Genomic DNA, 16,588 nt, shown 5'->3' with positions numbered 1-16,588 from the left:
CAGCCACAGTTCTAATCTGCAGGTAAATAGAACTTTAACCACTTCAAGACTGTACCGTTACCACCATTGATGACCAGGCACGTTTTCGTTTTCTTTTGTACACGCAGTGTTAAATGATCTGAAACATTTTCCCATTCAAATAATTTTTGCATCTTTATTTATGTCGTCTTTATATTATATTTGTTTTCTTGCCAGGGGTGCGAGGATTGAAATATGTTTCTAAAAAAGTATATGACCACAAAGGAGGGGACCGCTAAAATACATTGAAATTGTGTTCCATTTCCATAAAAAATTGTTTTGCATATCAGGCATGGTTTATTTTTTATTGTTTACGGTGGCAGGGCCAGTAACAGCAATTGGCGTTTTTAGCTTCTTCTTTTCTTCTTCTTGTTTTTTTTTTTCCTGCATATTTTTATTTATTCTCTTATTTAACACATTGTGCACCTCCCCATAAGGTCATAAAACACCTTTTAAGGGCATTTCAGCATTTAAATACATTTTTATATTGCCAATTTTCCCTGTAACTGGGGCTGGCATTGTATTCCCAGTTACATGGGAAATTCAGCTTCCTTGCAGCACAGCAGAGATGATCTGGTTGTGTTAGGAATAATGATGAGCGAACGTGCTCAGATAAGGTGTTATCCGAACATGCTCGGGGCGTTAATAGAGGATCTGTGGCGTTCTCGAATACTATATTTGAGTCCCCACGCCTGCGTGTCTCGTGGCTGTGCAACAGTCGCAACACAGGCAGGGATGGCCTAACAAACAGGGAATCCCTGCATGTTTTGCGGTTGTCAAACAGCTGCGAGACAAGCAGCCGTGGAGACTCATAAATAGCATTCGAGAACGCCAAAGACACTCTATTAACGCCCGAGTGTGATGGGATAACACCTTATCCGAGCACGCTCGCTCATCACTAGTCAGGACCCAGCAGCTCCTGATTCCTATGAGCACCTGACAATCACATAACCCTAACCCTGGGAGCACGTCTCATCTCCGGTGAGTTCTCCTTCAATGGAAGTCTTCAAACAGAGGCTGGACAGACATCTGACTGGGATGATTTAGCGAATCCTGCTTTGAGCAGGGGGTTGGACCAGATGGCCCAGGAGGTCCCTTCCAACTCTACGATTCTATGATTCTCTGTGTATATAGCAATGGGGAAGGCAGAGATGGTAATAAACCATCTCTGCCTTCTCTATGGGGAGTCTGGCTATATCTGACACCTGGCTCACCGCTCCTCCCCTGCAGCTGACTACCCTGCAATGACGTTTCAGCACGGATTGCCTGGACATTTTAAGTAGTCAAGGGGGTCATTGCACCTCGAATGCTTTAACCGCAGTACAATCTAAGTCCAAGCGGCCATGTTTCGTGCTAGAGAACGAAAAATCTGCAATACCAGTCGTCACAGCCACCTAGCTGGAGGCACCAGCGAGTCCAGGACTGCACTCCCTACTTCTTAATAGCAAACTGCGCAACTCGTATCCAAAAATAATTATTTTAATTCTAAAATCTAGAAATTGTCGATGTTTATGTGTAAATTACCCATAATGTTAATAGGTTTCTCCTGAAATACTCTGTGGTGCTGTGTGACACTGCTTTATTCTCCTGCTGCCATCATGTCTCTGCCTCTATCTCGCGGCGCCCCCTCGTCCTCACGAACGTAAAGGGGCCAAAAAATAAATAAATTAGGCCTCGTTTACCAAACTGCAAATCTCTTTGTTGCCCGTAGCAACCAATCAGGGTTTGGCTTTCAGTTTTACAGAGCAGTTTGAGAAATGAAAGCTGAGCTCTGATTGGTTGCTATGAGCAACAAAGGCAGTTGTGATAAAGGAGGCCTACATTGTATACTGCTTAGGTGTAGTGACCGGGTCACTTTTGACCCCCTTTTGCCAGTCCCAGCACTCCCACGTTAGTGTTTGTTCAGACCAATTGTGACCACACAAGCTGTGTGATCACATAGTGAAGAGGGCTGAGAGAGAGAAGGGGGCTGGCTTAGCTATCTACCTTAATTGTGCTCAGTCCGTAATTCGGGGTCAGAAAATGAAAAATCCAAGCTGACTTGACACATAAAGTATAGTAGTTACTTCATTCCTAAACAATACACACATTATTTTGGCCGCTGAGCAGCCCCCTGTCAGCAGCCCCTTGATCTCCTTAAGTAACTGGTGATTTTTCATTTTTGCACTTTTTTACTTCTTGTCTTCCAAGAGCAATCATTTTTTTAATTTATCCATTGACGTACTCATGTAAGAGCTTGTTTTTTTGCACTTACCATATAGTATGCAGACAGTATAGTCCTCCATACAGTATTATGGGCACCACATAGTCCTCCATACAGTATAATTAGCCCCATATAATGCTCCATGCAGTGTAATGAGCCCCCATATAATGCTCCATACAGTATAATGAGCCCCAAATATTGCTCCATACAGTATAATGAGCCCCATACAATGCTCCATACAGTATAATGAGCCCCATATATTTCTCCATACAGTATAATGAGCCCCAAATATTGCTTCATATAGTATAATGAACCCCATATATTGCTCCTTATAGTATAATGAGCCACATATATTGCTCCATACAGTATGAGCCCCATATATTGCTCCATACAGTATAATGAGCCCCATATAATGCTCCATATAGTATGAGCCCCATATAATACTCCTTTCAGTATAATGAGCCCCATATATTGCTCCTTATAGTATAATGAGCCACATATATTGCTCCATACAGTATGAGCCCCATATATTGCTCCATACAGTATAATGAGCCCCATATAATGCTCCATATAGTATGAGCCCCATATAATACTCCATACAGTGTAATGAGCCCCATATATTGCTCCATACAGTATGAGCCCCATATAATGCTCCATATCGTATAATGAGCCCCATATAATGCTCCATATAGTATGAGCCCCATATAATGCTCCATACAGTATAATGAGCCCCAAATATTGCTCCATACAGTATGAGCCCCATATAATACTCCATACAGTGTAATGAGCCCCATATATTGCTCCATACAGTATGAGTCCCATATAATGCTCCATATACTCCATATAGTATGAGCCCCATATAATGCTCCATACAGTATAATGAGCCCCAAATATTGCTCCATATAGTATAATGAGCCCCATATATTGATCCTTATAGTATAATGAGCCACATATATTGCTCCATACAGTATGAGCCCCATATATTGCTCCATACAGTTTAATGAGCCCCAAATATTGCTCCATGCAGTATAATGAGCTCCATATAATGTTCCATACAGTATAAGCTCCATATATTGCTCCATACAGTATGAGCCCTATATATTGCTCCGTACAGTAAAATGAGCCTGATATATTGCTCCATACAATATAATGAGCCCCTTATATTTCTCCATACAGTATGAGCCCCAAATTTTGCTCCATACAGTATAATGAGCCCCATATATTGCTCCATACAGTATAATGAGCCCTATATATTGCTTCATACAGTATACTGAGCCCCATATATTTCTCCATACAGTATGAGCCCCATATATTGCTTCATACAGTATATAATGGCCCCATATAATGCTGCATACAGTATAATGGGCCCGATGTAATACTCCATACAGTAGAATAGGCCTCATATATTTCTCCATACTGTATAATGGGCCCCATATAATGCTACATACAGTCATGGCCAAAAGTATTGACACCCCTGCAATTCTGTCAGATAATATTCAGTTTCTTCCTGAAAATGATTGCAAACACAAATTCTTTGGTATTATTACCTTCATTTAATTTGTCTTAAATGAAAAAACACAAAAGAGAATGAAGCAAAAAGCAAAACATTGATCATTTCACACAAAACTCCAAAAATGGGCCGGACAAAAGTATTGGCACCCTCAGCCTAATACTTGGTTGCACAACCTTTAGCCAAAATAACTGCGACCAACCGCTTCCGGTAACCATCAATGAGTTTCTTACAATGCTCTGCTGGAATTTTAGACCATTCTTCTTTGGCAAACTGCTCCAGGTCCCTGATATTAGAAGGGTGCCTTCTCCAAACTGCCATTTTTAGATCTCTCCACAGGTGTTCTATGGGATTCAGGTCTGGACTCATTGCTGGCCACCTTAGAAGTCTCCAGTGCTTTCTCTCAAAGCATTTTCTAGTGTTTTTTGAAGTGTGTTTTGGGTTATTGTCCTGCTGGAAGACCCATGAGCTCTGAGGGAGACCCAGCTTTCTCACACTGGGCTCTAAATTATGCTGCAAAATTTGTTGGTAGTCTTCTGACTTCATAATGCCATGCACACGGTCAAGCAGTCCAGTGCCAGAGGCAGCAAAGCAACCCCAAAACATCAGGGAACCTCCGCCATGTTTGACTGTAGGGACCGTGTACTTTTCTTTGAATGCCTCTTTTTTCTCCTGTAAACTCTGTGTTGATGCTTTTGCCCTAAAAGCTCTACTTTTGTCTCATCTGACCAGAGAACATTCTTCCAAAATGTTTTAGGCTTTTTCAGGTAAGTTTTGGCAAACTCCAGCCTGGCTTTTTTATGTCTCGGGGTAAGAAGTGGAGTCTTCCTGGGTCTCCTACCATACAGTCCCTTTTCATTCAGATGCCGACGGATAGTACGGGTTGACACTGTTGTACCCTCGGACTGCAGGGCAGCTTGAACTTGTTTGGATGTTAGTCGAGGTTCTGTATCCAACATCCGCACAATCTTGGGTTGAAATCTCTTGTCAATTTTTCTTTTCCGTCCACATCTAGGGAGGTTAGCCGCAGTGCCATGGGCTTTAAACTTCTTGATGACACTGCGCATGGTAGACACAGGAACATTCAGGTCTTTGGAGATGGACTTGTAGCCTTGAGATTGCTCATGCTTCCTCACAATTTGGTTTCTCAAGTCCTCAGACAGTTCTTTGATCTTCTTTCTTTTCTCCATGCTCAATGTGGTACACACAAGGACACAGGACAGAGGTTGAGTCAACTTTAATCCATGTCAGCTGGCTGCAAGTGTGACTTAGTTATTGCCAACACCTGTTAGGTGCCACAGGTAAGTTACAGGTGCTGTTAATTACACAAATTAGAGAAGCATCACATGATTTTTCGAACAGTGCCAATACTTTTGTCCACCCTCTTTGTTATGTTTGGTGTGGAATTATATCCAATTTGGCTTTAGGACAATTCTTTTTGTGTTTTTTCATTTAAGACAAATTAAATGAAGATAATACCAAAGAATTTGTGTTTGCAATCATTTTCAGGAAGAAACTGAGTATTATCTGACAGAATTGCAGGGGTGTCAATACTTTTGGCCATGACTGTACATAAAAATATAAATTATCAAATACTCACCTCTCCTTGTTCCCTACTGGTGCAGTCGCCTCAGCATCTTCTGACAGTCGGCAGAGGTTGCGCTGTAGTGACGCCATCGCACCCTCTGCCCTGAGAAATCACAGGGAGTCTGAAGACGCTGAAGAGACCTGAGCAGCCTGGAATGAGGAGAGATGAGTATCTGAGGGGGGGCCCGGTGCCAGCAATGGCACTGGACTTCCCCCAACTCACGGACCCCATAGCGTGCCGGTGTCCTAATGGTGAGTGGGCCCGGTTCATCTAGGGCCCCCATGTGATATTTTGATTGGTTTTTATTGCTTTTTGGGTGGTAATGCGGTGACCAAAAAACAGCAATTCTGGCATTTTGATTATTTTCCTATTTAGGCTTTTATCTTATGGGATAAATATTTTGTAATGTGTTTTGGTTTTTCTTTGTACATTTCAGCATTTATTTCTGTGTTAAGGAGTTGATTTCAACATTTTTCTATTTTTCTTCTATTTTCTACATTTTTAATTACCCCGCAAGGCTAAAGTTTTGCTACGAGAGCTAGATCTGCTACTCTCGAGTCCGGTGCGAGCGGTGCGCACATCCACCGTGTATGGCGGATGTCACTGAGGGGTTAATGGATTTCTCGTTAAGCAGTTCTCTAAATAGTAAATCATTGCTAAAGAAAAGTTAAGTAAAAATTTTGATTACTTTTTTTTTTTTTTTAACCGGAAACCTTACATACCAAAGTAATAAACCATATATACCCTTGTACTTTGCCTGTCCATATAACATCTGTCGGGCACGGTATGGGCGTGCGCCATTGTCACAGTCATCTCCGCTTTATGGCCCCTTATTAACCCTCGTGGCTCAGGATCCCCTTCGTCTTTATGAGTCAGTTCTCTCGTCCAAACAAATATTTGAAGTCACAACCCCCCCCATAAAAATGGCGATTCCTTTCCTTTTTTTTTCTTTTGAGTCCCTTTTTTTCTTATTTCCACCTATGCACATATTCACCTGCCTCGGGGCTGGGATCTGAACGCTTGTCCCTGGCGTAGCAGCTGCCATTGTTAATATTTATTTTTGCTGCTGATAAGGAGCGCTCCGTCCTTTTATAGTTCATTGCGCCGTTTCCTGTCCGACCTATTAAACCGATAATCCTGGCGGCGCACACTGGCGGGCATTGTCATGGACTTTGTATCAGGTTCAGTCTGCTAGATTGCTCTAGGCCAAGGAACGAAGAATGTGGGAACCTTTCTACGCATCTGACAATGTGACCTTTACATTAAGCAGACTGACGCTTACGCCCGATCCGACTAAACTTAACCCTCACGTGGTTGCATTAATTTCCAGTTATTTATATATCGCCATCATAGTTGTAGCGCTGCATCATAATCCTTCACGTCAGCCCTAATGGTATCTGTATCGGAATACGTATCCATTAATAGGGTAGAATGGGATTCAGGGGACTGAATGAGACCCCCTTGATTCAGATTTAGGAGGGGACAGAACAGCTCTGTATGTCAATGCTTCTTGAGAAACAAGTTTGTGAAACCCACCGCCAAACCATACAGATATAATTTCCGGTTGGATTCAGGACCCTCATCTATGAGCCAAAGCTACAAAAAATGTCTTTTGCTTTGGAGGACCCGACACAATCAGTTATTTCACGGACAGCCCATTGAATAGGAACAGTGTAATACTTCATTTCACCTGTGGACGTGCTGCAGGGAAATTGAGCACTTGTATTTCTTAACGTTTACCTATGATTGTCGCAAATCCAGTGATTGACCCTATTATGAAGTAAAAGTTAAGTAGAAGTTGGCAACCCCAATTTGAGTGAAAATTTCCTGACGTGTGACTGTTCAGCGTGGAGAGGGCAGTGTAATGTATAGCTGATATAGCTGGTCTCAGTGGTGTAGTGATGGGGGGGCACATCGGTGAAAAATACTTAGGGGTACAAAAATAAAAAAAAGAAAGTATCAGTGGCATAGCAAAGCTCGGATTTGTAGTCGGGTGCCCCGGATTTCCAGGCAAATGCCACTTTAAACTGTATCGGAGACTTCCTGCCTCACCACTCTCCGCACTCTTGGCCACAGGTCGTAGGTGGTGCAATGGCTTCTGTATGCCGACCTGCTCTGTGTGCAAGGAAGATGAGGACTCAGTCGCTCGGATTAAGTGAGTATAAACTTTATTTTTTTGCAGTAGGCTTCACAAAGTTGGCGCAACTAATTTTGAATGTGGCACTCAGTGGCGTCATTACTTAGAGGGCTTTAATTGAACGCTATTTTTTTTTTTAACTAATAGCCTAAAAACTTACAGCAGGTAGTTGCTGACTACCTACCTGTTCCACCCGGCACCGTCATTGACCGCTCCTGCCAGAGATGTAGCTACTTTACATCAACCGAGCAGCTCTTCCTCTTCTGCTCTGCTCTGTCCATGGAGCGTGACTACCAGCATCATGCTGATTGACAGACAGCTCCCCGTAGTTATGGAAGCGGGGAGCCGGCCGTCAATCAGCATGACGTCGGTATTTACTTCCCGTCAACAGCACGGAGCGGAAGTGAAGCTGTTGCTCTGCAGACGTGACGTCAGCTGCTGAATCGCCGGCAGGAGCGGTCTGTGCACAGCAGGCAGATAAGTAGCAACTACCTGCCTGTTGGTTCTTATGCCCGTAGTAAAAAAAAAATAAATAGTCCCCTTTGAAAAAAGGGCATTAATTCTTTCTAAAGAGGGCATTATTTGTTTTAAGGGGGCACTCGGAAGGCATTATTACTGCGGGTGCAGTACTTGTTTTGCCCTCTGCACTGCCACCTCACCCTACGTTACTTGCTTAGTCGCCCCAGAAATTTTAACGGGGTGCAGCCTCAAGTGAAATAAACCTAAATTAAGTAGGGTAATTAATTAATTTGTGTGATGGCTAGTCTACCAATGCCTGTTTGCCAGGCATTTGCTCCAAGTGTTAGGTGCCAGTACGGCCTCCAACAAGCCGCTCTGCCCCATCCAGGCTACTTATGGCTCCTTAATGGAAAAGCCTGGCTGCCATATAATATGAGCCTCTCCCTTCCTTGCGGTCCGTGTTTTGCATTCAGATGCAGTATTAACCACACTATGAATTTCCATGACCCCAGGACCTGTTATTACCCTCTATGACTGATATATATAATCTCCTCGAACCCAAGGGGATCTTCGCCAACTGCACTTCCCATCAATCTGTGTGTGAGTGCTATTTAATATTTTAACAGGTCAATTAGCACAATTAGTGTCCTCCCATCCCAGGCTTCAGCTGGATGTTTTTTCGGCTCCCAATATTCTTGCCTTTGCATCTGATATCGACGCCAGATGCTACTTTTTTGTTTTTGTTTTTTTTTGTTTTTTTACATGTTTTCTGCAGTCGGGAAGAGCTGTGCCTCCTTTTGTGCTTGGCGAGTTTTCCACTTGGACTGATTCATTCATAGCGCGCTCGCTGGCAGCTGTCTGAAATCCATTTGTCAGCTCCATTGGCTGCAGGTTGCATTTGATCCTCCAGGTTAAGCAGTAGTTATGGGATAGAGAGCTAAGTAGGGGGACATGTGATATGCACTACTTACAGGAACAAAGCGGATGACATGTAGATGCAGACGGTGAGAACATAATGAGCCGGAGAATTATATTATACAAAATATAATAACTCGGGAGCTGAATACCTAATACCCGAGTGGAGGGTGAGGAACAAATAAAAAAATATCAGCAAAGTCTGGAAAAATTGCCCCTTATATTCTTTAATAAAACAGAAACTATGGCTGGTGTCAGGCAGACTGGACATGGCACAAGACTAGGTACTGATGTTTGCCCACCATAGACGTTTCAGTCTTATAATGGCCTAACAGTAGAATAAGCAGCATATAAAGGGGTTGTCTCAGCATGGATTTTGTTGGCATGTCGCTAGGATGTGACACCAGCCGATTGCTGTAAGAAAAGTGCAGTGCCGTTTCATCTCCTATACAGCATTTACATGTGGCCACATATTTGGCCGAACATTTGCTCTCTGATGCTACACTCAATAAGCTCTTGCGCCCAGTTTGGAATCAATAACAGCCCCACTTCAACCTAAAAAGTATTGTTTGTAATACTTGTCCATTCGCGTGCGGCAGAGGAGCCCATGGCGGTGCCATCTTGGCATCCCCTGATTCTAGTCCATTTGCATTCTCTAATATGTACATATTTATCTGTGTTCATTCAGGGCCTTGGAAAAGCTATGTGACAACTTTTATAGGGTCAGAGTTTACAACCATATTGGTTGTCACCAAGCTCACTACAACCAGAGAGACGCAGGTTGCAGTCCACCCCCGTAAGGTAAAAGATGCTTTGAGTAAATAACATTGCCTTTGCTTATTGTCCCTATTCTTCTCACTCCCACACTTTCTTCTAATGTCTTTTTTATCTTGCTTTTATCCTATGTTCCTTTATTTCCAGTGTTTATCTATATGACGTTCTAATGTTTCTTTACCCATGAGAATGTGAGAGTCTTGGTGAAAGAATTGCACCTGCAGGACTGTGTGTATGCACTGACTTGTACGCTGTAACTTCAATAGCGGAAATATTAGTTTTTTTAAAGGGGTACGTCTATCAAGACATCCTTCATATAGGATAGAACTCCTTGAAGATATCCCATTGGCACACTTCTCTAAATGTCCAGGATGCTCATGGAAAGCCTGAAGAGTTGCTAATCTCCCGAGTATTCCAGAAGCCACCAGAACCTATTGGAAAGCGGGCCTCCCCCAACTGTTTTTTGCCAAGCCATTAAGTCTTGGCGTGTGGAGCATCATTCAGTGGGTGAGACCAGAATTTGGATGGGTTGTAACCTGCTGAAGTAACTCATGCAGATAGGTTCATAATGGTTCACCCAAAAAACTTTCATCTGTGACCCTCACAATTACAAAAACAGAGCAGAGGTCATCAGACCGACTCATGGGTCACTTTGGATTCTGAGCCTGGGGTTTGGAAAACATCTTTGTGCCAGACCCACATTGCAGCTTCCATTACACGAGGTGATTGCTAATCCCCCCCCCCCCCCCCCCCCGTAGAGTACAATTTAATTTTTAGGAAGCGCAGTTGATTGCAGGCAACTTTGGTTGCATAGATATCTCATAGGAAAAGTTGTCCGTTTCAATCCTTATACACACATAATGTTTCCCACAATACAGAGGAAGCTTTCCATTAGGTTATTGACTTTCACTGTTAGAATCACATGAGTTTGTTTTGCATTTGTAACTGGTTTTATTCCCAAAGGTTAAATGAATTGTCAGTTACCATTCTGAGGCTTGTTTACCAAGTGAATGGTTCCGTCCCTTTAAGACATCATATTTGCTTCATGTTATGAGCGGCCTTCAAGGTATGCTTGGAAAATCAATTGAGCGTGTAAAAAGGAAATTAATATTTTATTCTATTGCAAAAAAAAAAAGAAATATATGAAATGGTATTGGAAGTAGAACACCTTATTATAAGTAGGGACAGATTTACTTACAGGCACATTGGGCCAAGCGTCTAGCCAAGAAAACTCTAAGACTTTATTGAGAATGTATTGTTATGCCAAATATGTCCTTATCATCCAAGTTATCCTTTTATTATATTTAATCTTTGCACCAATTGGGCCATGGGCTTGATCAGGATAATACATGCGCAGTGTCCCCTTCATATTCTCCAGTTACTTCTCATGGTCAATAAACAAACAGGATTTTGAGTCCCATTTGAGTCGGAGAGCAAGTGGTGTTAATTGAAATGACATAGTCTAAAAATGTCTAAGTGCCCTTACTTGGATATTTTCATGAAAGGACTAACATGGGTTCTTTAAACAGGCCATACAATTCCTGATAACTTTTGTGGTATTGTTCATCGGTACTAATATATATAGAAGGAGCTCAGCTTTCCTTACATATCTGCTGTTTGGAGACATATATCTGACATGTTGGATTTGTGTTCTATAAAAATAAAATCATTTATTATTTACACAGATAAAGGGATTTTGTTGAAGCCCATAGCGGTGCCCTGCAGCTGCAAACAACATCTACACAATTCTAAATATTGTTTTATACATAAAATAGTCCTATTGTATTTGTAATATTGATAACATATTCCATCCAACGTTAGGCATGTATTAAGGTCTAAAATAAGGGATATGCATGTCAATGAGAAAAGCTCAAGTTCCCCTAGACATCTGCTGTGATAGAAAAGAAAGATCTGTCATGTTGGATATGAGTCCTAATCTATATCATAAGAGCTATAATAACATTTGGTATGTACCTATATAAAAGGCTATGTAGGGACCAATGATGGTGCCCCTAACTACTGATCCTAAAACAATCAATATTTTTTTTCTAAAAGATAGTTTAAGCTTACTGTTTAGAAATATTTATTCTGGCTAACATAGTCAATCAAACCTTAGTACTATATTTTGGTGTAAAATGAAGCTATGAATGTGTATGGAAAGATCTGACATGTTGCATTTGTGTCCAAGCCTAAGCCATAAGAACCTGATTAACACTTAATATCTGCCCATGTTACAGGGCTAAGTGTAAACCCATGGTGGTGCCTTTTACTTATACATTGAAAAAAAAACCTAATTATATACAGTGGGGCAAAAAAGTATTTAGTCAGTCAGCAATAGTGCAAGTTCCACCACTTAAAAAGATGAGAGGCGTCTGTAATTTACATCATAGGTAGACCTCAACTATGGGAGACAAACTGAGAAAAAAAAATCCACAAAATCACATTGTCTGTTTTTTTTTCATTTTATTTGCATATTATGGTGGAAAATAAGTATTTGGTCAGAAACAAAATTTCATCTCAATACTTTGTGATATATCCTTTGTTGGCAATGACAGAGGTCAAACGTTTTCTGTAAGTCTTCACAAGGTTGCCACACACTGTTGTTGGTATGTTGGCCCATTCCTCCATGCAGATCTCCTCTAGAGCAGTGATGTTTTTGGCTTTTCGCTTGGCAACACGGACTTTCAACTCCCTCCAAAGGTTTTCTATAGGGTTGAGATCTGGACACTGGCTAGGCCACTCCAGGACCTTGAAATGCTTCTTATGAAGCCACTCCTTCGTTGCCCTGGCGGTGTGCTTTGGATCATTGTCATGTTGAAAGACCCAGCCACGTTTCATCTTCAATGCCCTTGCTGATGGAATCATAGAATCATAGAATCGTAGAGTTGGAAGGGACCTCCTGGGCCATCTGGTCCAACCCCCTGCTCAAAGCAGGATTCGCTAAATCATCCCAGTCAGATGTCTGTCCAGCCTCTGTTTGAAGACTTCCATTGAAGGAGAACTCACCACTTCTCGTGGCAGCCTGTTCCACTCATTGATCACTCTAACTGTCAAAAAGTTTTTTCTAATATCTAATCTGTGTCTCTTCCCATTCAGTTTCATCCCATTGCTTCTAGTCTTTCCTTGTGCAAATGAGAATAAAGTTGATCCTTCTACAATGTGACAGCCCTTTAGATATTTGTAGACAGCTATTAAGTCTCCTCTCAGTCTTCTCTTTTGCAAACTAAACATTCCCAAATCCTGCAACCTTTCCTCATAAGACAGGGTTTGCAGACCGGTCACCATTCTGGTCGCTCTTTTCTGAACTTGCTCCAGTTTGTTGATGTCTTTTTTAAAATGTGGTGCCCAAAACTGGACACAATATTCCAGATGAGGTCTGACCAAAGAGGAGTAGAGGGAAATAATGACTTCACGTGATCTAGACTGTATGCTTCTGTTAATACATCCTAGAATTGCATTTGCCTTTTTTGCTGCTGCATCACACTGTTGACTCATATTCAGTCTGTGATCTATTAGTATACCCAAGTCTTTTTCACATGTGCTGTCACTTAGCCCTATTCCTCCCATCCTATATATGCTTTTTTCATTTTTATTGCCCAGATGTAGTACTTTGCATTTCTCCCTGTTAAAAACCATTCTGTTAGTTACTGCCCACTTCTCCAGTTTATTTAAATCTTTTTGAATCCTCTCTCTCTCTTCTCTAGTATTAGCTATCCCTCCTAGCTTTGTGTCATCAGCAAATTTAATCAGTTTACCCTCAATTCCTTCATCTAAATCGTTGATAAAGATGTTGAACAATACAGGGCCCAGGACAGAGCCCTGTGGTACCCCACTTGAGACATTCTTCCAACTGGATGTGCAGCCATTTACGACCACTCTTTGGGTCCGATCACTAAGCCAGTTATGAATCCACCTAACAGTTGCCTTGTCCATTCCATACTTAGTCATTTTTTCAATAAGGATTGTATGAGAGACTTTGTCAAATGCTTTGCTGAAGTCAAGATATACTATATCTACAGCATTTCCTTGATCCACCCAATCAGTGATACCGTCATAGAAGGAAATTAAGTTAGTCTGACATGACTTATTAGTTACAAACCCATGCTGACTCTGTTTAATCACTTCATTCTTATCCAGGTATTGACATACATGTTGTTTAATAATTTGTTCAAAGATCTTTCCTGGTATAGAAGTCAGACTCACCGGCCTATAGTTGCCTGGGTCCACCTTCTTCCCCTTTTTGAAGATAGGAACAACATTTGCTCTTCTCCAGTCTTCTGGCACTTCTCCTGTTCTCCAAGAATTTTCAAAGATTATGGAGAGGGGTTCAAAAATTTCTTCTGCTATCTCCTTCAGTACTCTGGGGTGTAATTCATCTGGACCTGGAGACTTGAATTCATTTAGGTTAGCTAAGTGTTTCCTCACTATCTTTCTGTTTATAGATATCCTGGATTCTTCTATTCCCTTAATAGGACAGTGAATAACAGTTGATGTTGCATTTCCTTTCTGAGAGAAAACAGATGCAAAATAGGAATTTAAAAGTTCAGCCTTCTCAACATCCTGTCTTACCATTTCATCATTTTCATCCTGTAAAAATCCTATAGCATCTTTGACTTTTCTTTTACTTTTGACATATCCCCAAAATCCTTTATTATTGCTTTTGACATCTCTTGCAAGCCTCAGTTCATTTTCAGCTTTAGCTAATCTGATTTGTGCCCTGCAGGTTCTGCAGACAGCATTATATTCTTCTTTAGATATGCCTCCCTCTTTCCATTTTATAAACATTTTTTTCTTCCTTTTTAGGAAGGAGGTTTTTTAGGAAGGATGTTTGCACTCAAAATCTCACGATACATGGCCCCATTCATTCTTTCATGTACCCGGATCAGTCGTCCTGGCCCCTTTGCAGAGAAACAGCCCCAAAGCATGATGTTTCCACCACCATGCTTTACAGTAGGTATGGTGTTTGATGGATGCAACTCAGTATTCTTTTTCCTCCAAACACGACAAGTTGTGTTTCTACCAAACAGTTCCAGTTTGGTTTCATCAGACCATAGGACATTCTCCCAAAACTCCTCTGGATCATCCAAATGCTCTCTAGCAAACTTCAGACGGGCCCGGACATGTACAGGCTTAAGCAGTGGGACACGTCTGGCACTGCAGGATCTGAGTCCATGGTGGCGTAGTGTGTTACTTATGGTAGGCCTTGTTACATTGGTCCCAGCTCTCTGCAGTTCATTCACTAGGTCCCCCCGCGTGGTTCTGGGATTTTTGCTCACCGTTCTTGTGATCATTCTGACCCCACGGGGTGGGATTTTGCGTGGAGCACCAGATCGAGGGAGATTATCAGTGGTCTTGTATGTCTTCCATTTTCTAATTATTGCTCCCACAGTTGATTTCTTCACTCCAAGCTGGTTGGCTATTGCAGATTCAGTCTTCCCAGCCTGGTGCAGGGCTACAATTTTGTTTCTGGTGTCCTTTGACAGCTCTTTGGTCTTCACCATAGTGGAGTTTGGAGTCAGACTGTTTGAGGGTGTGCACAGGTGTCTTTTTATACTGATAACAAGTTTAAACAGGTGCCATTACTACAGGTAATGAGTGGAGGAAAGAGGAGACTCTTAAAGAAGAAGTTACAGGTCTGTGAGAGCCAGAAATCTTGATTGCTTGTTTCTGACCAAATACTTATTTTCCACCATAATATGCAAATAAAATGAAAAAAAAAACAGACAATGTGATTTTCTGGATTTTTTTTTCTCAGTTTGTCTCCCATAGTTGAGGTCTACCTATGATGTAAATTACAGACGCCTCTCATCTTTTTAAGTGGTGGAACTTGCACTATTGCTGACTGACTAAATACTTTTTTGCCCCACTGTATATATTTTAAAAAAATCTGAGAATTTTATTGTGTTTTGAATAATAATTACAATCAATACAGTTAATCAAACCACAGGTATGTATTGGTCAATTAGTGAAAGGGAACCTCTCACCAGGTCAGAAGTGCCCAGGTTTTATTTTATTCCCGCCACCCCTCTGAGCATTCCAGGGTAATTGTACTAAGCAGCCCACAGAGAACCTGAGACCAAAAACCACTTTGTAAAGACCATAAAAATTACCCCAGTAAGGGCCATATCCCTAAAACTGTATAGCAGACTAAAAAAAGAACAAAAAACAGAATACTCAGGGGAATAACAGGAATAAAATAAGAGCAAAAATCTGTGCCAGTTCATAAGTATTAGTTGCATTGGCACTCTTGTACTTGAGGGTGTTTTGAAGCTCTGCCTTATGTAGGCACCACTATTATTAATGTCACATGACAAATGTATGGGGCTTTTGTAGATAGACCCAGGAACTTTATGTCTCAATATCAAGCGTGAAAAATACCACCACAAACTAATGGAAGCCTCACCCCAGAACTCTGTGGATTTCCCCAAGGTCGATGGTAAATGCAGCAGTCAGAATATTTAGCTTATATCATAACATGATTACTTATGCAGAAGCAGCTGACCAGAGCTGCATTTCACTCATAGGTGGAGTACTTCAGATGCCTATCAATGTAATGTTGATAGGCAAAACTACACACCCAGGTTGCTATAAAAAGTAATGTAGTAAAGTGCAAAACCCATTTGTTCCACGTTTTTATAGTTTTCAATATCCAATTTGGATGGTTTATAGGATCTTGTAAAAATGTTCGAATCGCCGTGGCTCCTTATCTCACGGCTCTTCGACATCCGCAACACATGCAGGAATTGTGTGTTAGGCAACCTATGCATGTGTTGTGGCAGTCGAACAGCCGTGAGACATGGAGCCACGATGAATCAAACATTTTTTTTTTGAGCACGCCGAAAATACTCGATTAAGACTCGAGCATGCTCGGATAACACCTCGCACATCACTAAACGGGACACAAACATTCTATGCACACAGAACGATCATTAATATGATCTTACTGTGCACATAGAGCAACATGTTACCTGCAACACATGTTCC

General features: G+C 41.5%; 1 long non-coding RNA gene across 1 annotated transcript in view; it reads left to right on the top strand.

Moving 5' to 3' along the window:
• The window catches only part of LOC141046923 (uncharacterized), a 74,737-nt gene extending 63,358 nt beyond the window's left edge, over positions 1-11,379 (top strand). Inside the window, exons 3-4 of the long non-coding RNA XR_012219697.1 lie at positions 9,519-9,631; positions 9,883-11,379. This is a non-coding gene — a long non-coding RNA (uncharacterized lncRNA). The remainder of the gene's footprint in view (positions 1-9,518; positions 9,632-9,882) is intronic.
• Positions 11,380-16,588: the final 5,209 nt, after the last annotated feature.

This window comes from Dendrobates tinctorius, unplaced genomic scaffold, assembly GCF_039654945.1.
Source record: "Dendrobates tinctorius isolate UK_male_01 unplaced genomic scaffold, ASM3965494v1 ptg000124l, whole genome shotgun sequence".
NCBI lineage: Eukaryota > Metazoa > Chordata > Amphibia > Anura > Dendrobatidae > Dendrobates > Dendrobates tinctorius.
Note: the sequence above shows the minus strand (reverse complement) of the source record. Positions and strands in the feature narration are given on the sequence as shown.